We start from the raw sequence: 26,177 nt of genomic DNA, 5'->3' as shown, positions 1-26,177 counted from the left end.
AACGTGATCCATTGTTGAATATCTCTTCATAAATACAGCCTCAGTCAGTGCAGGGTAGCAAACCAAATTCAACTTCGTTAACCTCCCTGCCTTTACTTTTATTTTCTCTCCCTCTCCCTCTACTACATTCCCAGTTTTGAACGCATCTAGTCCACAACTGTAACCGCACAGAGAGTATCAATTTGTCACGTGCTCTTCGACACGGCGGTTGTGTCTATTTCGCGTCGCGCAGAGCCCACAATACAATCAGGCCTCGAGTTGCGGCTGCCGCTTTAAGTTACAATCGCATGCGACACAATTGCTCCCTGATTTCAACGCGGGCACTGCGCTTTGTGAAAGAGGCGGCGGCTCCGCGCTGAAAATAACGTCGATAACGCGTTCCATGTCTTGTCGCCTAATATATATATATATATACCTCGCGACACAGCGTGTGGTTGAGCGCGAGCATTACTTACTAGTGCATTGTGCTTTGGGTTCATGGCGCGTAAGCTTTAAAAGGAAGACTTAATGTTTTGTTGGTAAGAACGATCCTTGCTCGGCTGCAAGGATGAGTGTCAGTACAGCATTTTCTTTAGTCTATCTAAGAAGCAAAATGATTTTCTTACTGTAGTGTCTTTATGTGACGAGTGAATGACATACAATGCCTTGAAGTCGGTGATGGGCGTACTTCGTGCGGTTTTCTAATTACTTGACCGTCTACTCCTTTTGTTTTTCATCGCTTATCTTTGTGTATAAAAAGCGCAGCTCATAAAAACCACGCTTCAGTTGGGAGTCAGAGCTCTATTCTTTCTTTTAGTGGCTACTTCACGTACAACCGACTCCCGAACACGCTATAAGGAGCGATCGCCACATGATTCAAATCGAGGTTGAACAGTTTCACCGCTCGCCCAAGACAAGAAAGGCGCGTCTCACGGACTAAAATGCGTACAGGGGTGAACTTACCAACGTTTCGGCCATCGAAGACATTGGAGCTTGGCAAAACGGTTTCGTAGGTGCAGCTGAAGGCCACACCAGGACGATACAACTAGACTAGGAAAATACGGCGTTCGATAATCACCTCCTACACTTATGGGAGGCTCGGCGATCGCTCCTCAAACGATGGCAACGGTAAAAGCTCAACCGCCAGCTCAAGCGCCGAATTTCCATATTAACCACGTAGGCACAGGAGTATGCTGAACAGCTAGCGAACCAGAACTGGCCGTCCTTTTGCGACTACCATCAAGGGGCCCTCAACTCCAAGAATACCTGACACATACTTCGAACCCTCGTCGACGACACCCGCACCAAAAACCGACAAACACATACAATTCAACGATTCACCCACAACTATGGCGGCACAGATGACCTAGCTACTCCACGAACTTCAGACAAGTTAGGCTACGCGGCTCAACTAACCCGTAAACAACCGCCACCAACAGGGGTACGCCGCAAGGTTCGGTGGTCTCACAACTCCTCTTCAACGTGACCCTTCTCCAACTTCCCTGTCTCCTACACACCGTCACATGGATATGCCTCGCTCTATATACAGATGATATCACACTTTAGACGAGTGGCGCGATGCACGGGCGAACAGGAGGACTGTCTTCAGGAAGCGGCCGATGTCATCGAACTATACCTCAACACCTGGGGGCTTCACTGTGCCCCGGAAAAATCCGAACTGTTGGTACTTGGGGTACGCACACGAGACAGGCCTTCAAGCACGCACGCACGCACGCACGCACGCACGCACGCACGCACACACGCACGCACGCACGCACACACGCACACAAACACACGCGCGCGCGTTCTTATGAGCTGTCCCGTCCCTTAATACATTTACCACGCGACCGGTTTCCTACACTTCACAGACATACACTTCTTTACACTTTGACTGTATGACTGTATGACTCATTGTCTTTATGACCAGATAAAGCAATGATAACTTTTTAGAACGATAACAGCGCGCACTAACGATATAAATGTTAGCTGTTTTCGTTTTAAATGACCATGTGCCAACTAGCCCAACAGGAAACTCTCTTGAAGAACGGTGTTGAGGGATAACGCTTGTAAAGCATTTAGTATAGCAACCAACCGCGCATGCTTTAGCCGGACCACGCATCATCGAAATAACCTCATTTGGGCAGAAGGACATTTGAGTTATCCCTAGAACTTCCGTTTTTATTTAAACGTGAGTGAAACTTCCTTTTTATAATGATCTTTGACGTTTTGCTGTCTGACATTGAATTTATAAACATACTTAGTAGATGCATATCCTCTGTGCGTCCGAAAACGGGTGGGTCACGCGGAGTTGCTTAAGAATCACAAACGAAGACATGCTGAGCACTTTTTCGGTCAGAACACGCTCTCTCTTAACGGCAGCAAAGGTTTTCGCGATTCCCGCTGCGCATTGCAATCGATTTTGGTGTCAGAAGCGTTGTCAGCTATCACCGTATGTGCTGAATTAGAGCTTTCAGTGTGAGAGAGAAAGAAATTGCAAAAAAAAAACGCTATTTCTACAGCAGTTTAAAGAGCTCGTCCCTGTGTCTCATGACGAGGAAGGGGGGGGGGGGGGGGTCAAAGGAGAAGAAAGAGAACGGATATAAAGTAGGATGCCTAAAATTTCTGCCGGCTGTGATTATGTTTCTGCAGCCTTTTCTGTAAGTAAGTAAGTAAGTAAGTAAGTAAGTAAGTAAGTAAGTAAGTAAGTAAGTAAGTAAGTAAGTAAGTAAGTGAGTAAGTGAGTGAGTGAGTGAGTGAGTGAGTGAGTGAGTGAGTGAGTGAGTGAGTGAGTGAGTGAGTGAGAGTGAGTGAGTGAGTGAGTGAGTGAGTGAGTGAGTGAGTGAGTGAGTGAGTGAGTGAGTGAGTGAGTGAGTGAGTGAGTGAGTGAGTGAGTGAGTGAGTGAGTGAGTGAGTGAGTGAGTGAGTGAGTGAGTGAGTGAGTGAGTGAGTGAGTGAGTGAGTAAAGTAAAGTAAAGTAAAGTAAAGTAAAGTAAAGTAAAGTAAAGTAAAAGTAAGTAAGTTAAGTAAGTGAAGTAAGTAAGTTAAGTAAGTAAGTGAAGTAAGTAAGTAAGTAAGTGAAGTAAGTAAGTAAGTAAGTAAAGTAAAGTAAAGTAAGTAAGTAAAGTAAAGTAAGTAAAGTAAAGTAAGTAAAGTAAGTAAGTAAAGTAAAGTAAAGTAAGTAAAGTAAGTAAGTAAAGTGTTAAAACAAGCGCCTACGCCTGCCCACACCCAGTCGGAGCACGAGGATCTTCCGTTCCAGACGACCGTTCAGTCAAGAGTTGAGCGGAGCTATGTTTCGCAGCCGTACGGTTCCCATTCGCCGTCCGTTGTGACGGTGGGAAAATCGGCTGGCCTCCCAGGTGCAGCTGCAGCCTTGTAGGCTTTTGTGCGTTTTCTGGAAATATAGTATAAAACAATCTTTCTGCTGAAATGTGTAAGGTCGAGAGTTGATCAAACGGGCATGGCCAGGAAAAACAGCTCCTTGGGCGGCACGTGTTAAATGTCAACGCTGATAGCCCGATATGAACAACATGCCAAGCATATATATATATATATATATATATATATATATATATATATATATATATAATCTTTAACAACATCGGACATAATGCGCATCAGCGTGTGGCACACCGCGACAGGTACACATCTTTCGCTCGGAGTACTTCCAAGCCGAACTTGGATAACGCGGTGACTGAGTAATTCGTGGGGAAACCGCAATGTGCGGCTAGTGACTCCCCTGGCTTCCAGTCGGCTGATGGTACTGGACTGTATACAACCCAGTAATTGGCTTTAGAGGTATCACTGAAAGCGGCAACTGTAGAATTATTTATGGGGCTCATGCACTGTGATTCACTATAAACCTAATACACTGTCTTGTGAGCAGAGCCTCTGTCAAAAGCCAGTCATGCATGGCTGAAGTTTTCTTTACTATTCAACGAATCAGCCTGGTACAAACTACCTTCTCGACTAGCCATGGTTGCTGGATTTGGCGTTGCACTGCTAAGCACGAGGTCGCGGGGAAAAAAATTAATAACAATTAAACTATGTGGTTTTACGTGCCAATACCACGATCTGCTTATAACGCACGCCGTAGTGAGGGACTCTGGAAAAATTTTGACCACCCGGGGTTCTTTAACGTGAACCTAAATCTAAGAGCACGGTTGTTTTCGCATTTGGCCCCCATCGAAATCCGGCGGCCGTGGCCGGGATTTGGTCGAGGCCGCGGGATCAAATCCCGCTTGTAGCGGCCGCATTTAGATGGGGGCGAAATGCGAGAACGTCCGTGTACCGTGCATTGGGCGCACGTCAAAAAACCCCAGGTGGTATAACTTATTCCGGAGTTCCCCGCTACGGCGTGCCTCACAATCAGATGGTGGTTTTGGCACGTAAAACCCCAGAAATAAAGAAAACGAGTACCTTCTCGAAAACATTCAGGCAAGGTACCGGTGATATTGACATATACGAGGCTATAGGTCAGGGGCATCTATCCTTCACTTAAGAATAGGTACTGCCAAAGCCACTATTCAGTACTTCTGAATGTCGCCTCTGCTCCGACACCATCAAGAAAACTTAGGAACTTGTGTCTTCACTCCACGGGCAGATCCGAAGGCATAAGCGGTTTCCAAGCCATGGAATTACTACGACAGCAAGCAGGTGCTGGACTTAATATAATGTATAAACTCCGGGAAGTATGGATATCTCCGGCGTCCGTTATTTCCTTGCGGTTATATGCATCACTCAGTTTCAAAACCGTCTGGTTATCAACTGCGCCAGCGCACAGAACAACTGCATCCCTCACAACGCAAGGCAGGGAGCTTGGGCTTATCGCCAAGGCAGATTTACACGCCTTTTGCAGCGTGTGTCAAAACTCTAACATAGGAAAGACGGGCGTACGCTCACAGCGCATCAGCGATGCCCAATGACCTCTGCGGTCATTGAGGAGTTGACCTACGAGGTCTGCATAGCCACGTCAGCAGTCCTTAAACTAGACTGTCTTCCAATAACGAGAGTAGTGCCACCTAGGTCCATGAATCAAATGCACGGCAACTCGATTTCTTTTCTTTCTTAAGTGAAACGGATAAGCCGCACTCTTACAATCACACTGTGTATTCAATACCACATTTCTCGCGACGTCACTAAACAAACGCAGAGGTGACGACACAGGCTACGTTTTTCGCAGTCAAACTGCAGTGGTGTTTTTGCAGACTGTGCGGCGCACGTGTAACGGCATTGGGGGCAAGAGAAGCTGACGTCTAATTTACAAAAGCGATAACGGCCGCACCCGACGAAGGCTTCCGCGGGTCCTCCTCACTGTGCCGGCGCAATGCTGTCCCGGTAGGAAAAGCGCTTAAATCGATCTTATCACACGGAAATAAAGGTGTACAATCGGCTAGCGCATCCGAGCGCTGCGGTCTCTCGGGCGTTTCACGTCTTGCATCGTCTCGCCGCGCGTTTCTAAGAAGCCCTTTCCAGCCGTTCGCGGAACACCGAGACAAAGACGAACGGCGGAGAAAATTTCCCAATCTCACAATCCCAATCTGCCAAAAGCTCCCAATCGCGCGCCGTGACCTTTCCGGGTCCGCGGCTACAGCTCCGAAAGAGAGCAAGAAGAGCGCGCCGGCGACCACAGCGTCCTGGAGTGTGGGCGCGAGAGGGGCGCACACGCTAATCTCCGGCGTGCCTTAGCGCACGAAGCACAGCCCAGGGCGCGGTGTTTACCGCGTGCGCTCCAGTGGTCGCAACGCGGGGCTGCAGCGAGGGCGCCCGTGCCCCGAGAGCCGGCATCCGCGGTGTGCCTCGCTGGCCGATCCCTGGTGGCCGCCGCCTCGTTTGCGCGGGAGATGCCGCGCGATCCGAGAAGTCCCGCGGGAGAGGCGTCAGGACGGGAGTCCGCGAGAGCGTCCGACGTGTGGCTCGGCTCCCCTGCGCCTCATCGATTGCCATCACAAATAGCAATTCACAGAAGGGCTGGCTCCTCCGAGAAAAGGCGAGAAGAAGCTTGCTTCATCGAAGTAATAATAATAATAAAGTAAAAAAAAGAGAGAGAAGGAAAAAGAAAGAAACTGCTTTTGGTACCTTGATTTCCCGGAAATGCGAATTCGCGGTTGCCAACGGCTGAGTCTGCAAGTGTCGAAGGCGAGGAGCTCGAGGGCGGAAAGTTGCTGTAGTTCGAACGCCGCCAGACCGGAAACGCTAACTGCGCGATTAATCGCTGTTTAGACAGATGCATGGTAGGCCTTGACTACGTTTGGACCTAGCTGGATAATGTCCGATTCTCTTACTTAGGCGTGACAGCTCGCTATCTCGGGCACATTTTCCCCCTGCATAAATCTAAAATGTCTTGCGTCGTGCGCTACACGTCCTTCTTGCTGAATGTTCTATGCTAGTTTCTATTAAATTTGGCTTATACATTGGTGGTGTGTGTGTCCATCTATCTGTTCAAACTGGATAACTGTCTTCCGGTTAACCTCCCTGCCTTTCGGATCTCATATATGGTGGTGGTGGTAGTAATGATGTTGCAGCAGGCGGGGTTAGCTAGGCATACATAGCCGGCAATTGTTCCGTCTCATTTATCTCTCTCTCTCTCTCTCCGTGCTTTGACCCGTCCAACTACACTAGTAACATGCTTCACTGGGCTTAGCATGCCACATTGCCCATGTGTATGTAGAGTCAAGAGCTCTTGCTACACTGTAAATTGCGATCTGCGTATTTGGTATGCCTTGGTTTTAGCCTTTACTGTTAATTTGTTAGCCCTACAGTGTCGCACCTTGCTGGCGTCTTGATGAATGCTTTGCGAAATGAAACACTGAGCACGGTACTCTGGCAAAAAGATGACAAACCGCTGATCAGTGCTCTCCACGGCTGTGGGCAGAACAGACGGGTCCACGCTGCTGCCGCTCTCTCAGTGTTGCCTTGTTTACTGTAAGCTGACGACGATACCAGTCTGATGGTTACTCGTATACACTGCCACCAAAGAACATAATTTCTGCTCTGATTTAGTGGCAACACGAATTAAAAGTACTATAATTTCTAACATCTTGTTTATCACGCACGCACGCACGCACGCACGCACACACACACACACACACACACACACACACACACACACACACACACACACACACACACACACACACACACACACACACACACACACACACACACACACACACACACACACACACACACACACACACACACGCGCGCGCGCGCGCGCGCGCACACACTTTTCCCTATGCTGGACACATACGAGCGAGAAGCTTTGTGAATTCGGCCCCGCAGTTCGAATTCCGCAAGTGTTAAGGTTATTGATCCTTTTTTATAACTCACAAACGTAGCGGCTTGTCGTGCACTTGTGCCGAACGCGTCGTCCCCTGCAATGCGTGACATTTCTTGCGCAAGAATGCAATGCGGTTGGGGAGACAGACACTGGGGCGAAATAATTTTGCGAGCTGTGGCGCAACCAGATCGACCTTGGAATTGTTGCCATGGTTTGCTTCTCTGCGTCGGTGACGCAACGGGCAAACAAGAAAAAATATTCAAGGCGCGATGGTGAGGGCACGAAGGGGGAACAACGTCAGCGTTGCGTCTGTCAGCCAGCGAGCTGGGAGCAGGCGCGTTTAATCGGAAAAAAAGGAGTCGGCCGGCCTTCGCGTGGCGTGGCCTCCACAGATTCAGTGTGTCGCCCGTGCGTTGCCACCGGAAGAGCCAAAAGCGGGGGCCTCCCGCTGGTCGCCGTCGCGTGTTCTTTTTTTTTTTCCCCCGTCTCTCCAAGATGGCGGCCGGCTGGCGTGCGCCAGCCCGTGGTGTCGACGACCGCGTGCTCCCGCAGTGAGCCTTGCGCGCGCGCCGCCCCTAATCGGCGCATGACACAACGTGCGCCGCTTCCGGAAAACGTGGCCCGCCGCCGGCGGCGGCGCGGGCACGCGCGTGTAGCCTCCGACGTCGGGGCTGACATTGACCCAGATCGCGCTGCCGGCCGACCTTGCACGGGAATGGTCAGATCGATGCGGCCACCTCGCTTTCTTCTCCTGCCCCTCCACTCGAGCCGGCTTCCCGTTTTGCCCCCCTCCCTCCGTGGGCGGTGTTGTTTCTTAGCGGCGACGAAAATCGTTCGTTCGTCTCTCGGGCTTTCTTTTTTGTTTTTGTTTTTCTGAGGCCGTGATTATTTTCAGCAGCGCGGAATTGCGTGCGCGAAGAGGTGGAAAAAAATCCTGGAGCGTCGCTCTTGCAGCAGGTCCAGTAATTCTCGAAGAGCGAGCCGAACCACAGTGCGAAAGCGGAGGTCGGCCAGTTTTCAGCGAAGCAGATACTCTCGGAAAAGGAGAAGAAAAGAAAATTGTAGAGGGAATCGAAAGTGGGAAATCGAGGAGAGAAGCGGCGAGCGTGCCGTAAGGTCACCGTTGCTAAAAAGAGTCAAGGACAGCGCCTCGAGTCACCAAGCGGTGTCGCGGCTCGCCGCCAGCCTGACTTTTCAATGAAGTAATAACAGCAGAATTGCAACGAGTTGTGCAATTTGATTTCATTACAGAACGGAGGCGAAAAGATAGCTGCAAGTGCGCGATGAACACGTAGGAGCACGTGACGTCACGCTGCAATGATTACCATGTACTCGAATCCACTACATGGTAAGGCTGGGCTTCACGTCCCTTCTCAGCTTCCGAGCGAGACAAAAAAACGGTCCTAATTATTCCTTCCTTCTAAGTTCCTTTATAAGGCGATCGCCTTAAAGAGGAACTTGGAATGCGATCGTTCATTTCCAGAAGTCAGTTCCTGAAGATGAGCGCTCATGGAACATCTTTGAAAACGTTAATCGCACTTCGTTTTGCAACTTGCATCCATTCATTTTGAATGCACACACACACGCCCACGCACGCACAGCTCCTACGCCAGAACTGTTCGCAGCAGCACGTGCCAGCCAGTCATTACGTTGGACATATCATTACCAAAGGCGGCAGCTAGGCAAACAGCTCTTACGAACGAAAAGCTTTGCGAATTCGACCCCTGCAGCTAATAATCATGGCGCACCGATCGCGGCCTGTATACTTCTGACCACTTCTGGACACGATGCGTATGCGTACAAGGGATAACTGATTTACATTCGAGGCGTATAGGAATGGCCAGTGCTAACAGCGCCACTCTTTGGCTAGAACCTTTCTTGGGCTAGCAATACGTTCTGGCATCGCGTAGCTGTCCGATTGCTTAGAAATTTTGAAGGGGCCGTGCAGTGCCTCCGTTCGCCGGCCCTTTCTCGCCTTATGTCTTGCGTAAACGTTCGCGCGCATGCTGGTCAAAAAAAGTTCGCGGGGATTTTTTCACTGATGATAGAAGCCACCATTGATGGAATTTCTTGAGGTATATATCAGGCGGATAGCACGATCCCTAGTGCGTCGGTGATAGTGTAGGTAAGAAAGACTCCATACGATTGCGCATAACTCGCCGAACGTGGCGTGCTGCAGGCGCACACTCTAATAATGCGCGACGACAATGGTGAGAGGTGAGAGAAAAAAATAAAGGCAGCTGTCTCCGGAAAATGGTGCTGCACGGATCCTTTAAAACAAAAAAATAGGGGCTACTTGCACGAAACATTTCGCTGTGTGGTAATTTTACCTGAGGCCAAATTGTTTCACGCAAATAACACTGCAGCAGCCGTGCAAGTAAATTGTCAAAGGAGGAAGGCGCGGCACTTGCGCGAAACGTTTTGACCTTCGTCACTCGACAACTCACTGCTCACTTGCACGAAGCCGCGCGTTTAATCTTATTCCCCATATGTGCCACCAATACAATGCCAATTACGAGCGGCTCCACATGTTACACTCTCGTTTCAAAGCGCCGTGTTCACGACGCTGCCGGTGCCACTTTCGCGATCATTTAATTGGAAGAGCTGTGGCTGCCTCATCCAACAGGCTGGCAAGGCCCCGGCGGAGGCCACCGCGCTTGACTCATGCGCGGGGCTGGCCCACTCCTGCGACGGCGCCACGGGTGCGCCCGAGTGGCGCGGCAAAATCATCATGCGCTGCGGGAAAGCACGCTGGCGGCGCGGTTCGCACGAACCGTGGCGAGGCGCAGCTGATGACGGGGCGGCGGCGGCGGCACCTTGGCGCCCGTTGTGTACACCGTTTCTGTCGCCACCTGCTCCGACGGAATGAGAGCTGTCGATGAGCGGGGCTGCTGGCCACTCGTATCGGTCTATACCGCGCGCGACGAATCTGAGGTGATTCGGCGGCGGTGTTTCCGTGCTGAATTATGGCCATGTGTACGCGGCAGGACAAGAAACGCCAAATCTGGAGCTCTCGCTGGCTGAGTTTCGCGTTAATATGGCTGGTCGGAGCAATTTCTGCGATCGCTGTCACCTTCTGACGTTACCGGCCGCTTTACGTGCTACAGTATAGCTGCGTAGACGGGGGAAGGAATGCGCTGGGCCCTTCAGGGATAAGAAAACAAGCATTTTACGCACATGGAACACATGTTAAGGAGGAACGGCTCCTACTTGATTCTCCTCCTCCTTACATCTGCATCACTGTCAGCCACAATGTGGACTATGAGTCTTCAAGGTCATGGCTCGGATTCGTTCAGGTGTCCGTCTTGAGGCAGACAGAGGACTATATACATTCGTAGGAATCACTTTATCCCTATTCTTCCCTTCTGCACTTGACGGAAGGGAAATGAGGCATGAACGACTTATTTCAGCACTGCTGTATGTAGAGGATGTGCGTAAAGAGAGTTAGAGAACTAAAGGGAAGAAGACCATCTGGAAATACAAAGCGAATAACTATAGTCAAGTTAGATATACATTGCGCGAAAGAAAATTGATGTAAGAACTTGACAAAAGAAACAGAAATAAAAGGATAAAGCGGGAGTGACCGCAGCGTTGGCACACATATCAGGAGACCCGGAGTGCAATCGCGATTCGTCAAACACTCTCGCTGTATAATGCACAAAAAAAAAAAACAGTGCAGCAGCGCTTTTAAATCCTGGTGGTCCGTGCCAGGCTTTTGGAATTCTATTCTGACAGCGGGCGGCCATTGTCCAACGCGAGGAGAGTGGCGCCGAACGTTTGTCTTTGGGTACAACTAAAGCTGACAGCAGTGCCAGATGAAATGCGCGATCGTCTGCTAGCCACAACAGAGCTACTAGCCACACTGATTCGAAGCGCGCGTGCGTCGGTTAACGCATAGTGACCCACACGCGGCATAAAAAGGAAATGGTTCCCTTTTCGGCAACCTGATAGATGTAAGGCTGCGCACGGGAATTCCTGACATAGAACCTATAGTAATCTGCAAAATAACTTGAGTTCCACTGGGCCAACGTAGGCCCACGAGCAAGCTTGTAAAAGCTGTTCCTGGACGTACCTAGAAATTTATTCACTCGATGAAAAAAAAAAATGTTTTTTTTTGTTCTGTATGAAGGAAATAGGATATGTCAAAGCAAATAAAATCAAATGATGATCACCTTTAGCATGCACAAAAATTAACGCTAACTTGCAAGTGGTAAAATAAGAAAGACACTAAACAAATAATTAAGAAAAAGACCAAACAACTTAATGAGCGAGTCGTATGTGTATTTATATCCCTCCCAGTTACTTCAAACGCAGAGGTGGGCCTATAGCTGCATCGCTACCGGTTCGCTACCCATGTGGGAAGAGAGGCAAGAGAGGTAAGGACGCGCAAACACTTGAACATTTGAACCTTCTCGGAGGAATTAGAAACGCAATCGCACAGCCGAGAAGTCTAAAAAAAGTTCACCGGCGTTCCAATAACTTTCTCCGTATCGGTCTTCACTGTTTTGTGGGGTCAGCGACGTGTAAAGGACGCAGGGGATGACGTGAATGTCCCCGAAAGCGCATATCGTCCATTTCGTTTTATTTCTTTCGGAAAACGCTCCGTTGTTACGTGCATTGGAATTGCGTTCACCCGTGGTTTGGTGCAGTCATCCGGATAAGCACACAGGAAGCCTCATGATGGAGTGCCCTTGGTTAGCCGTTAAGCGGTCATATGCCTCAGTTTAATGTATCGGCAACAGCAGTGACAATCTGTAGTATGGAACACAGCGTCCTGCATGACACACAGAGCCCTCCGTTGAGGCAGCGCGCTTACATCAGAGCCTTTGCGACAAATTCACTGAATGGAAAAAAAAAAAGACTCATAGCCTCCTGACACAGCTCACGTAGCTTAAATTTCGTTTTGTAAGGAACAGAGAGAGCCAGCGAGAGCGAAATAGAAGAGCGAAAAGGCAGGGAGGTTGACCATACGCACGTCCTGTTTGCTACCCTGCACTGAGGGAAGGGGTATAAGGATGAAAAGAGAGAGAATATAGAGATGGCACAGTTTCGCACACATTTTGAAGTTCACACCGATTCTACACACGGTCACCAAGACCTGTCGACTTCAGGCACTGCAACAACGCTTTCGTGGCTTTCTGTGTCATAGACGCGTACGGCCATGGTCCAAAGATGTTCATTTCTTAAAATAGTCTAGAGTTCAGCTGGTTCAGTGCTGTCGGGAGAGCTTCACGCTCGACGTCATACTGGGGACAGAGACATGCGATGTGTTCAATCGTTTCTACAGTTCCAGGAGAACCGCGCATGGGCATATACCCCATTCCAATGAGGAAAGGGTAAGCCTTCGTAAATGCCACCACGAGCCAGAGGCGGCAAATTACTGTCGGGAAAGAGAGCGGGAAACTTTTGATGGCACTTGTAGCTTTAGGGGTGGATTGAATCTATGAAGGTGATACTTCGGGAGGTTGGGAGAAGGCCAGTATTTGTGTATCATAGCTTTAGCCACGATATTAAGCTTTTTTGCCGCGTCGGTTCTGAATAAGGGGATTGGAACTATTCAGGTTTCTAGAGGGGCAGACCGGGTGGCTTCGTCGGCGAGGTCATTACCAGCAATGCCGAAATGTTTAGGTAGCTACTAGAATATAATTTCACGCCCTTTAGCGATAGCTTGATGGTGGACTTCTCTTATATGTCAACTGCTCGTGAGTCCTGTGATATAGGGCAAAATGCAGACTCTGAAGTGCTGCCTTAGAGTCGCAAAATATGACCAATTGCTGAGGTGTCTCTTGTAGGAGGTATTTGACAGCAGCACGCAGGGCAACAAGCTCTGCCGCTGTTGATGTTGTCATGTGTGACAGTTTGAATTTCATTGTAGTTTTCGTAGCCGGAATGACAACGGCAACTGAAGAGCTGCATGAGACCGAACCATCAGTATAGATGTGTATTCGGTCCCCATATGCTTCATTATTTAATAGCAGCGTCACTCGTTTCAGAGCTATGTTTGGGTGATTGGCTTTCTTCTTTACACCCGGAAAGCTAAGGCGTACCTGAGGCTGTTGGAGACACCACAAGGGGATTGACAGCCTTGCTGCTGGTGTGTATCCTGATGGAGGACAATCTGTATGGGTGATTATAACTTCAGAAAACGTTGCACGAGGGCTCTGCGATGGCAAGAACGCCAAGTGATGATCGCGGACGCGGGAAAGATGACGGATATGCGTCCTGAAACAATCCACAGTCATGTATGCTTGGATGGGATGATCTTTGGCGAGCACGATTGTTGCAACTGTTGACGCACAGCGAGGAAGTCCTAAACACGTGCGCAATGACTGTCCCTGTAAGCTCTCCAATGAGCTAATATCTGACTTGCACGTACTGGACAACACTGAAAGGCTGTAGCGTAGATATCCTGTAGGAATGAAGCTCTCTACAATTGAAGCATGTGGAGCGTACAGATGGGCCCCATGTTTTCCCGCACATGAATCTACCTGGGCAATCGATGACAGTTTTTTTCTTCAGCTAGGTGCAATGAGGGCTCCAGGAAAGATTTCATTCGATTATTACACCCAAGAATCGATGGGTCCTTCCATAGGTGATAATGGAGACTGGGTAGGGCGTCATAGGTTTACGTGTGTATGCAATCAATGCACATTTTTCGGTCGAGACAATCAAGCGTTGTGTTTGAAAGCATGCCGATGTCAAGGTTGCTGCCCGCTGAAATCGCGCGCGAACTTGAAGGCGAGTGACCGCAGACGTCCAAAGGCAGGGACGTTCACCAGAAGAAGTCCGGTTTGCTACCCAGCACAGCGGACATGGATTCAGAAAGATGGAAAGGGAGATGGTTACTATCTAAATGGAAGTCGGCGCCAAAAATTCTGACGCTGCCCACGTCACTATTACAGCTGGTCTGCTTCGCAGGCCCGGAGACCGCAGGAAGCGAACTAAAACTCTGGCTGCCTTTAGCGCACGCGTAAGTTGAGACCACGGTCCAAGTATTATTTGCTCTGACAGTGGCTGTGGCTGTAAATGAGCAGCCTAACTTTGAAGATTTACGTAATGAATGCACTGCCAACGTTGTAACGAAGAATCTAAATGTGAGCGTCCGATACGTGCCTTTTTGTAACAAAGCCCGTTCTTCATTTATAGGTGGCCATGAATTCTGAGCTTCTGGAAAAATTGAGTATTTAAAAACAAAAGCAGATATCGGAAAACCAAATGGTTAAAACCATGCTTTTTTTCCATTCCTAAGTACGAGTGTTATTTTGTGATTTCAGCAGTCGACGCTAATAATTAACAAACAGCCGAAACAGGATTTCAGCGATTTTCTTATCGCATGCACTAAATTTACACTACAAAAACGAAGCGAAAAACCAAAAGCAAAAAGACTGATTGATGTTGAAGCTTTAGGCGTACTGTTGTGCCATTACCACAAGCCCGGATTCCGAATCTGCAAGATGCAGAATCTATCCTGCGAGCGCCATAATTCTCCCTTCACAAGACAAGATGCTGCGCCTTCGTGCGGGAGAAGCCTCGGCGAAGCAGCGTGTTTAAACGTGTCCGCGTGTGCCCGACAGCCCGGCGCCGCACCTCCCTTGCTTGGAGGTCACCGCGCGCGCGAACTTTGAACCGGGTGGCCAGCGCGGTCGCTGGTTGGACCCCTCGGACGACCGTCGTGTGCTGACTTTGTATTGGGCCGTTTGAGTGACAATGGGCCTCGGGGATTATATAAAGCAGCGACACGCCGCTCGAAAACAGGATCTGCCGACCCCACCGGGAGAGAGTGTCGCTCCCGACTGGGGTGAGATGTGTAACGCGTTTTCGCCGGACGTCGTCGTGCGAGAACAGTCGCGTTTGTTGTGAGCACTCGGCCCCAGTGCCGACCCGTTCATGTCCTGTATGATAACCTGTATATAATGTATAAAGTCCCTTTTGTTATTCTCATCGACGCCAGGCTCGGAGTCTTCGCTACCAACGCTCTGTCACGAAACGGGTGACGAGCGCTACGGGACCACAAAGCCGTTATCGTGGTGCAGCGGTTGAAGTTCGTAACACTGGTGGCACCGGTTGGGAAGGTCGTAACACTGGTGGCACCGGTTGGAAGTTCGTAACACTGGATGGCAGCTACGGGATTGACCGGCATCAGCTACCTCGGCGCGGTGAGTGCCTGAAGTTTACCTCAAACACCAGACTTTCTTTGACACAGGTTATAGTAGCTTAAGGAAGGATTTGGTGTTGCATTGTGATAACCTTGTGTGTTTCAAGCCTAGTAAGAGTGTTTTGAAAACCAGGGGATGCTGAGGGGGTAAAAAGGGCAGTGTGTGAAATACTTGCATATGTCTTACTAGTAGTGTTATAGTAGCGTACGGCAGGTATATTCAAAAAGGGTAAACAGCAGGAGGACAGTGTGAACGATGGAGAAGTACAAGGTGAAGGAACTTCTCGAAATTTGTGAGGAGTTGGGTATTGAGTTGGGCTCAACCAAAAGAAAGAATGCGATCCTTGAGGTCATGAGGACTGGGGACGTAACGGCTGAGGAAGCCGCAGAGGCCTGGGCGGAAATCAATGAACGTCGGGAAAGGGAGGAAAGGAGAGAACAGCAACGTCGCGAGGAGGAAAAGGAGGAAAGGAGAGAACAGCAACGTCGCGAGGAGGAAAAGGAGGAAAGGAGAGAGAGGGAGCGACGTGAGCACGAGCTTAAAATGAAAGAGTTGGAGATCCGAAATAACTCGCCGGCGCCTAGTCTCACTTCTAATGTTCCCAGAATACGCGATCAACTTCCACCCTTTGTCGTCGGAGAGGATATGGCCAAATACCTCGTGAAATTTGAGCACGTGTGCGAACGGAATAGCATTGAGCGATCCCTTTGGGCACAGAATCTGTTAGCCTTGCTTCCTGGGGAGGCATCAGACGTAATAACTTGCTTATCGAAAGAGGCGTTTGAGAGCTACAGTGATGTGAAGGAAGCGCTACTGCGGAAGTACAAATTGTCGCCCGAAGCTTTCCGGCAGAGGTTCCGGTATGCAAAAAAGGGTAAGGAGTCGAATGTGGACTTCGCGTTTCGTCTAAAAGCCGACTTGGTGGAATGGCTGAAGGGCGAAGAGGTTTACGACGACCGCGACAAAATTGTCGAATGCATCGCGTTGGAGCAGTTCTACCGTTGCATTGATGAGGATGTCCGGCTCTGGCTGCAAGATAGGCTAAAAGAGGTTAAGCTAAACAAGGCAGCAGAGTTAGCGGAAGAGTATTACACCCGCCGCAGCTTGCACAGCAAGGCAGTGCGCATAGAAAAAGCAGATAGAAGAGATGGGTTTTACGGGAAGCCCGACGAACGGAAGGAAATCACGCGTCGCGAGTTTCGGGACGACGAGTCCCTTCCCAAAGAAACTGTAAGGGATGGACAGAATGCATCTCAGAATGATGACGATGGTCCGAAACAGCGAAACGAAATGACGCGTTCTTTTGAAAAACGGAGACCGTTAACCTGCTACAATTGCAAAAAGCAAGGGCACATCGCTGCAAGCTGCCCAGAGAGAATTGCTTTTGCAACGATACAGGAAACTCACAAAAACATACGTCTATTGGAGCCCTATGTGCAGGAAATTAAGGTAAACGGCAAGAAGTGCCGAGCACTGCGGGACTCTGCAGCAACTATGGACGTTGTTCACCCGTCTTTCGTCTCCTCGAGGGATTTTACGGGAGAGTGCGTTAGGATACGGCAAGTGGCCGAGAAGGAGAGTGTCTGTTTACCGATCGCAACGGTTATCATTGAAGGAGAGTTTGGAAAACTTAACACCGAAGCCGCTGTGTCAGCCGCCCTCCCGGAGCAATTTTCCTACCTCTTCTCAAATAGCTCGGAGCAGCTGCTGAGGGATCAGGGCAAATCATTCTTTGCCGACGTGGCGTACATGGCCCCCACGCGATCCAAAGCGCGCCCGCTGTCGAGGAAACTTGACTTAGCGTCGGTGAGCGAAAGGCGGTGCGGCACACGGACCGATCACGGTAACTTGAGTGGCGAGCAGTCACGGGAGAGGCAGAGCTCGGAGGCTGGCCTAGACGAGCGGGTCCTGGAAGTGAGTGGGAGTGACGCGTGCAGTGCTAGCCGCGATATAGACTCGACGCCGCAATTAGGCGACGCGGGCTCCACACTCGCTCCGGTTTCCGCCAGCCGGCAGGAGCAGGCTGCAGTTGAAAGAAAAAGTCTGATTCGCGAACAACAGGAAGATTGTTCACTAGCCGATCTGAGGAAGAGCGTCAAACGGGGAGTGAAAGAAAAGGGGGTTTCATTTGGCAAGGAATCTGGCTTATTGTACCGCCGCTACACGGATAAGCAGGGTCGCAAATATAAGCAGCTTCGGATTCCGCGAAAATATCGCCGGGAAAAATGAATGACCTCATTTGCTTCCTCAGAAGTATGTTTTCGGTCCAAGTGATTTCAAGGGGACCATTCCATTTGTAATTATTATTGCTGATTAATAATTGTTTCTTGTCTATTTTGTTGTGTTGTTAATTTGAAAACTGGTTGCTTGAGCCTTGTGTACTAGATCGTACACCTGCCTCTTGTGGCAGCGGGAGCAAAAAGAGGGATAGCAATTTAGTTAGGTTGATTTGAATTATGGCCTTGTCTGGTGTTTGACGGGAGACAGAGGGCACTTGTTCGTGTTGGGTGTTGCCTTTTGCCGGTCGGTTTTGCAAGCTGCAGAACGACCAAGCGGGACCAGTGGCGAGAAGCAAGGTCTTAGGAACGACCCGAGCGGAGCTGGTCAAGGTGCCTTGGCGACGACGTGGTGAGCAGAGCTCCTGTCCCGACGAGTCGGACCTGGGCACGTGAAGTTACCTGGCGTCCGGACAATGGACGTGAACTTGGACGAGCCTGACGAACGTGCGCGCCTGGCATCCGAGCCACGTGGAGGCAGCTCGTCTTCCCGGCGCCTTATCTGAGGGCGGGGATGCTGTTGTGCCATTACCACAAGCCCGGATTCCGAATCTGCAAGATGCAGAATCTATCCTGCGAGCGCCATAATTCTCCCTTCACAAGACAAGATGCTGCGCCTTCGTGCGGGAGAAGCCTCGGCGAAGCAGCGTGTTTAAACGTGTCCGCGTGTGCCCGACAGCCCGGCGCCGCACCTCCCTTGCTTGGAGGTCACCGCGCGCGCGAACTTTGAACCGGGTGGCCAGCGCGGTCGCTGGTTGGACCCCTCGGACGACCGTCGTGTGCTGACTTTGTATTGGGCCGTTTGAGTGACAATGGGCCTCGGGGATTATATAAAGCAGCGACACGCCGCTCGAAAACAGGATCTGCCGACCCCACCGGGAGAGAGTGTCGCTCCCGACTGGGGTGAGATGTGTAACGCGTTTTCGCCGGACGTCGTCGTGCGAGAACAGTCGCGTTTGTTGTGAGCACTCGGCCCCAGTGCCGACCCGTTCATGTCCTGTATGATAACCTGTATATAATGTATAAAGTCCCTTTTGTTATTCTCATCGACGCCAGGCTCGGAGTCTTCGCTACCAACGCTCTGTCACGAAACGGGTGACGAGCGCTACGGGACCACAAAGCCGTTATCGTGGTGCAGCGGTTGAAGTTCGTAACACTGGTGGCACCGGTTGGGAAGGTCGTAACACTGGTGGCACCGGTTGGAAGTCGTAACAGTACGCAGGAGAGAGAGCTTCTTAACTGCCTGTCGCGACTAGCCAGACGAAGTCATGCATCTCCTTCGTCCAAAGTGTGACAAAGCATCGATCGTCTTAACTGTGTCACTAATGAAAGTGCTTCTGCCAAAATTATTTTAAGAGGCAAGAACGAACAAAAAGAAAAGAAGCTGCATGGGGGCAAGTTTACAAAACCTCTCGTTCGTAAGTGCTCTTTTATGTTGACAGGCCGTGTTCGCTGTCGCTACATTCAAGATCGATCAATCAATCAATCAATCAATCAATCAATCAATCAATCAATCAATCAATCAATCAATCAATCAATCAATCAATCAATCAATTCATCAATCGATCAATCAATCATACTGCTGCTACTAATAATAATAATGTTATTTAGTCTCAACATAGAAAAACAAATGCACGGGCTCATAAAAGCCACAATGAGGCTTGTATGGCGACAGCCGACGGCGGCGGCATCGCCGACAATTTTAAAATTGTTTAAATAAAATACATTGTGGTTGACAAAGGTTAAAAACAAACGTACAATAAGAAAAAGAAAGGGGAATAAACACATAAGAAATTTTCTAAGCAAAGTATAGCAGCTTGGATTTGGCTACGCCAACTTAATGAAAATGCATGATTGGCTAGATAATTAAAAAACTCGACTCATGTGTATACTACCAAGAACGTGAAAGTGCGCTGTTAGCGGTGACGTCGCATGTTCTTGTGTGTGTGTGTGTTTTTTACTCATACTGACTGTACTCTCAATATTTCTTTATTTCTTCTTGCTGTCAGCCCTTTGGCTGTGTTATTGCAGGAGTGCTGTTTTGAAAATAAAATACTCATAAACAGCAATATTTGGCAGGACCAAAGGAACAGTTGGCTAAAATGCAAACAGAAAGAAGAAAGGGAAGGCATGTACAATGAATAGTACTAATGCAAGCGTAGTATGCATAATATAGACATAAGCAACTTCGTAAGTTCGAGAATAAATACAACAGTAGGCACAGTAATCTGAAGCGCGCCATTAGAGGAGAAACATCATAAATACAAGGATAAGAAAAACATAAATGCGATATGCTTACAAGTTCATCATTGCGTACAAACTAAGCTATTATTTGTACTAGTTTTAGAAAGTAGTCTATTTTATGCTATTCTACAATAAGACCGTCAAGACCATTACATTTTCGCATGCTTCTAGGGAAAACAGAATAGTACAATGTGTCGTTGTTGCACGAATATTCTTGAAGTGTGAGATCATGCGTGTGACGTGTCTGTCTTGTTTCCCTAGTTTAGACGTATCCTGTGTGATATGTATTAATGAACATATGTAAAAACTTTAGGCGATGAAGTTTAGCTCGTCTTTGCAGTGTAGGTAATCCTGCGCGACATAACAAGTAGGTCGGGGAATCCAGGCGTCGATAACGGTTGAAGATAAATCTAACCGCTTTCCGCTGCACGTTTTAAAGCTTGTTGATACCACTACTTGGGAATGGGAACCAGATTATATTAGCATATTCTAGAAGCGGTCTGACAAGTGTGATGTATGCTAAAGCTTTAGTGCCATGGTTGGCGTGTCGTAGCATGCTCTTGAGGAAAAACTATTTCATTGAGGCTTTCGCGGTTATGGTTTCCACGTGCTCTGTCCAGCTGAGATGGGACTACATTATAACACCAAGATATTTCTGATGGCTTACGTTACGGAGCGTGATGCTGTTAAAACCGTAAGAAAAGGCTAAGCTTGTTTTCTTTTTTGTTATTGACATCACGACCGTTTTATCCGTATTAATCACCATCTGCCAACTAGAGCACCGGCTTGCTACTTTGTTCAGTGCATTGGTGAGTTGAATTTGGTCGCTGCAATCTTTAAAATCCATGTGTACGATACACAGACGTCTGCAAGTAGCCTGATATATATTTACACTAATATCACTGGTAAGATCATTTATGAATAACAAAAGCAATATCGGTGCAAGGACGGATCCCTGATGCACACCGGATGTTACGTTTAGTGTGCCAGAAACATGATCACTGTATTGTACAAACTGCTGACGGCCAGACAAAATAGCTACAAATTTAACAAGTCACTGCCACATCTCGAAGTTTGTGAACCATCTGAAAAACTAACTTTTCTTGGGAAACCCGGTCGAACGCCTTTGAAAGTCCCATAAAAATTATGTCTGTTTGAGTGAGAGAGACAGAGGAAAGGGGAAAGGCAGGGAGGTTAACCAGAGGGGAAGATCCGGTTTGCTACCCTACGCTGAAGAGACAGGGCAGGGGGAGGTAAAGTGATAACAAAGCAGAGATAAAGACAATCACAGTCGGTCACTGTCGCCGCATGCTGTTCATTAATACCTTGGGCAAGATCATGCATTGTATCGACAAGTTGTGTCAAGGTAGATAGGCCCTTCCGGAATCCGTGTTGGTTAGAGTGTTGGTTAAACCATATATTGATGTCAACATGCAATGAAATTGCTTATTAGTGCCGTGTGTCTTTGCTGTCGCCTTGGTCCTTCAAGTTCCGAAATGTACCAACCAACCCAAATCAACACGATACTCCATGTCCAACATCACTATTGGTTGAGAGCGACTCTTGTGGACAGTTTTAGCATAATAACTTTCTTGTAAATGAGGGCTCCGGTCTTTCGGGAAAACTAGGCTCCCGTCGTCGGCAATGGAGGCTAAAAGGATTAGTCTTAATGACAAGTCAAGTCAAGCTTATCTCAAATAGCATGGTGGAGTTATGGTGGTGATGGTGGTGCTGCTCTATCAGTCGGGGTTAGCCTGGCATGCTTGAGCGTGAATTGTTTAGCCTGCGCGTCTCATACGTTGTTAACAATGGCATGTCGCCAAACGTTGATCAACTCACGTGTCTCGAAGGAAGGCAATCAACAGGCGTAGAAATTCTTCCCTGATGAGTCCGGGCCATTCGGGGAATGCTACGCCTTATCTATACACGGTGGAATCATAGTACAGCAGTAGGTCCCCCAGTTTAAGAAAATCTGGAAGGAGCGCCTCCTATAATTGCAAACATATCATTATAGACACGAGAGCTAGCAGTAATAAATGTTCGTACATGTGAACAAGTATATAAACATTAACCATAGTCAACTTGACATAACAAATATAACTCAGTTCGTTGTCTAAAAAGACGTTTAATGGCTACACCAAATGAGGAAGACTGCACAGCCCCAAGACGGCATACTGACAGTTAATTACGAAATTAAAATGAGTGGCTGGATTTGTCATGGCGCATGCATTCTTAAAAACGCTCATATTGTAAACCGTAGAGTATGTTTTTTTTGCCGGATTATCGCTAACATCAACTTTTCGCTCTGCTCAAGACGCGCATCCGAAATTTATTAATGTGAAGGCATTATATGTCCCATGAGGCACAAAATCCCGCGTCATCAAGCGGTGGTACCAAAAATGGCCGATGGCGCAAAGAGTAAAAACTCGTCAAAAAGAAAGAAAGAAAGGAAACGCTCGCATAGACGTCAAATTTTAATAGACGTCAAACGAAGTAAATTGATGTGTTTGAAAACAAAATTTGGTACATTCGGGTCTGGGTGGGAATGTATACCTGTGCCTCTGGGGGGCGAGACGAGCACGCATCTCGGATGCCACGGCGGCTGCACGGTTCTCGCTGACTAAAGGCGTGCCTATAGTGCTTGCATCATTTGGACACGTCATGTCGCAGCCACCTGGCTGCGAGGTTTGAGTGGATTAAGGTTGGTACAAATTAGAGCAAGGTGGTTTAAGGTGGATTAAGGTTGGCACAAATTCAATCACCACAGATTAAGGTAGATTTGTCAAGGACACGTGACAGTGTATGACGTCTCGCATCATGAATGTAACCAATTAATTAGAGAAGTCATTATGCTTTCGCGTTCAAATCAGTAGGAGGAGGAGGAGGGGGAGGGAAAGAGATAAGTAGAAGGCAGGGATGTTAACCAGAATAACGTCCGGTTGGCTACCCTACACTGGGGGAATTGGAAAAGGGGAAAACAAAGATAACAGGGAGAGAGAGGAGGGAAGGAAAGAAGGAAATTGCGGTGAGTTCGCTGACGTGTGTGGCCTTACAGAAATTGCATTAAAAGTCACAGATGGTCGCACAAGCCCGTCGTCCTTAAGAAGCACGAAAGTGCCTTCACCGTTTTATGGGCTGACGGGCGATGGGGGCGGTGTTCCAGCAGCACCTGCACAGAAAGCGGCCGATTGTCCAGTTTTTGAAAAGCTTTGGCAAGTTCTTGTCTCTCAGGGGTGTATCGTGCATAGTGGCACAGCAGGTGGTCGATGTTTTCTTCGGTGCCACAGACATCGCATGCTCCCCTGTCAGTCACTCCAATTAATGTAGAGTATGCCTTTGTGAAGGCAACTCCTAACCAAAGGCGACAAAGAAGCCTAGCTTCACGTCGAGGAAGTCCGAGTGGAGGTCGGAGTTGCAGGGAGGGGTTTAGTCGATGCAGTCGTGTAAGTCGTAAGTTTGGCGAGTTCCACTCGGTCAGTGTGAGACTGCGTGCCATGTGTCGAAGCTGCCTTGCGGCGTCTGTCCTCGAAAGTGGAAGTGGAACGCTGTGCTCTTCATGATGTGCTGTGCGAGCAGCGTTATCGGCGAAATCATTGCCACTGATTCCACAATGGCCAGGTACCCATTGAAAAACGACCTCGTGACCTTTTTGTTGGACATGATGGTAAAGTTTCGCGATTTCATATGTCAATTGGCCATGACATCCGTAAGGATGCTTAAGGGACTGTCAGCTTCTGAATGTTGTTACCGATTCTTGTAGTGAAAGCGTGTCGTCCAATCAGACTGCGCGCGCCACACGATCAGTGTTGCACATTTTCGGATGTACACGAGCATGAACGATTAGTGTGGAATGTACGGTGGTAAGTAGCCGACGGGCTCGAGCTGTATTCAGATTCGACGACGGACGACTGCGCTCACCGCTATTGTTGTGGTTTGAGTGGTGCCTCTTTTTCTGGGCATAAGTACACTGTAAAATAATTTACACCCTTAAAAGTTAAAAAGGACGTAAATTATTTTACAGTGTACGCCCAATGAACGGTTCAATTCTTAACTCACAGTTTTGGCAGCGTTTGATTCTCTACCGTCATTACAACGCGACAATGCCTTATTTTACGGCTTCACCTGCATCCGTCTCAGTGCCAGGGGCTGCTTTCGGTTTTTTTCCACATTGTCTAGACTGTCAAAAATGCTGCAGTAATTGACGGAAATATCTTGGCAGCTCTATTTCCAGGCATTTAACCGTCAAAATGACGGCAGGCCGTCATTCTGCAAGGCATACACCGCGAAGTACTGCCCACGGCAGCCAATAGAACCCCGTTGTTATCCCGGACAATTTCTTTCGTTCTTTTTAAATGTATTTTTATGTAGTACTCGGGACTCTCTCTTTGTTAACTGCGATCGAAACGTCTTTTCGGAGTGACACCGATGGCTTCTCAAAAATCACAAAACCATGACCGTTAAAGTGACGTCTGGGTTTTAGAGTGCACATATTGCCTCGCTCGTCAGATAGCGCGTCAGGATTGCCAGCCTGCACCTCTTCACCACTTTCATCCTTCTTTCCTCCTCAGGAACGATAATACAACGACAGTTGCGTGAGGCCTACCCAACTTGTGCGTCCGTGTACTACTATATATATTTAGAATTACCTCAAACATGCGTGCTTGCAGTCGGAGTGCCTGTTGCATAATGGACGATTCCACGCCAGTAGTGAAACAATACCTCAGGGGATCGCGCCTTTGTCAGCGTGCTCCACCCGGCCCGGCTGTCAGGAGGATGATTTGCATTCCTCCAGCGGAAGAAACATGCGACGCACAGTAAAAGGACAACTTAGGATTAGAATTGACGAGACGTTTTTGGCTTTCGATTGAATTTTTGTTTTCGTAGGCCACAGGTATTCGTCATGTGAATTTGCAAGGGACCAAGAAATGTCGTATACTTAAAATATTTCGGGCTTTCCACAAAGTTCCATCTGGGCTTTCGGCAGTGCGCCTTGTGCTGAAAGCTTCTTTGGCTACACGTACACATATAATCAGCTGTGTGTTTACCCCCTAGCTACGCAGAATCGTTGCATAATCGTGTTCGAACCTAGTCCAGGAAGCGGTGTGTGACTAGATGTGAGTGAAGAAATGCGGCACTTAATTGTTACTGTACCATGTTGACTACACTATGGCCTAAATGAGAATAGCGTTATGTGTGGGAAATTTAAGGAAAGAAGAGGAATAGCGTGGGCATCATCGGCCCATTCTGATGACGCCATCCAGTGCTCCTCTAAAGAAGGAGGACGAAACTCGATTCGCCGGCGATGGCGTTCAGGCCTAGAGGACGCCCCACGCGTCCAACATTGTCTGGACCCTGTCCTCGACTCCTCGATATAGGCTGCCGAACCCTATATAGTGCTTGGAATGCTGATCAGCGAATGCGCTGTACATTCCCATATCACGTGACAGATGCCTGGTCGGACGTACGTTTTGCATGCTGGGCACGGTCTATTGAGGAGGGAGGCGCGTCCCGTCGCAGTCATAGTTAGCAGTGAATTGAGGCATACAATTGTGCTAAAAACGGCATAAGTGAAGTCGACGATGAGTGAACGACGCGAAAAGAAAAAAAAAAAAGACAGGAAACTAGTGGTAAGAACAGGCTCCGACATCTGTGGATAGCTTTGAATCATACTGCGCAAAGCAGTCACCGGCTCGACACGGATAATAACAACTGCTGTATCACGACGGCATGACAATGGCCATTTTTTGACTGACAGTGAAACGACAAACACGTTGTTTTCGTGTGAATAAACTTTGAAAATTGCTGCGGCGCTGAAAGCCACGCTTTACGACCGACCGCGCTTCAGCTGGCCTTGAGTGGGCCCATTTTAGCTATAAATTATGACTATATGCTAATTATACCGGGATCTCGAAAACGTTTCTAGTCTCATTCAGTTCTTCGACTATCTTTCTATATGTGGTATCTCGGTATCTCTCTATAGTCTGTTCGTGACAGCTATTAAAAGTGTGCACTGACTGCAGCTTGACGACGCTCAGACTCTGTTCACCGAGTACATTAGTGCTTTACGTACTAACTACAACAGAAGGCGTTGAAGTAGCTGTACCACCGAGTGGCATAGATAGCACATTCGTAATCGTTCATTGCGAATACACTTAGCGTGGCATTCGTAGTAGCGGTGACAAGCTCGAGATAACCATGGATTTTAATGTCTATCTCCTAACGAGGCGTTCACGCGCCTGT

General features: G+C 48.5%; 1 long non-coding RNA gene across 1 annotated transcript in view; it reads left to right on the top strand.

Annotated features, from left to right (window-relative positions):
- LOC135901245 (uncharacterized) overlaps positions 1–26,177 on the top strand; it is a 167,816-nt gene that overhangs the window by 18,302 nt on the left and 123,337 nt on the right. Inside the window, exon 2 of the long non-coding RNA XR_010564058.1 lies at positions 11,561–11,637. This is a non-coding gene — a long non-coding RNA (uncharacterized lncRNA). The remainder of the gene's footprint in view (positions 1–11,560; positions 11,638–26,177) is intronic.

This window comes from Dermacentor albipictus, chromosome 1 (genome assembly GCF_038994185.2).
Source record: "Dermacentor albipictus isolate Rhodes 1998 colony chromosome 1, USDA_Dalb.pri_finalv2, whole genome shotgun sequence".
Taxonomy (NCBI): Eukaryota; Metazoa; Arthropoda; class Arachnida; order Ixodida; family Ixodidae; genus Dermacentor; species Dermacentor albipictus.
The sequence above is the reverse complement of the archived record's forward strand: the minus strand, read 5'-3'. Positions and strand labels throughout refer to the sequence as shown.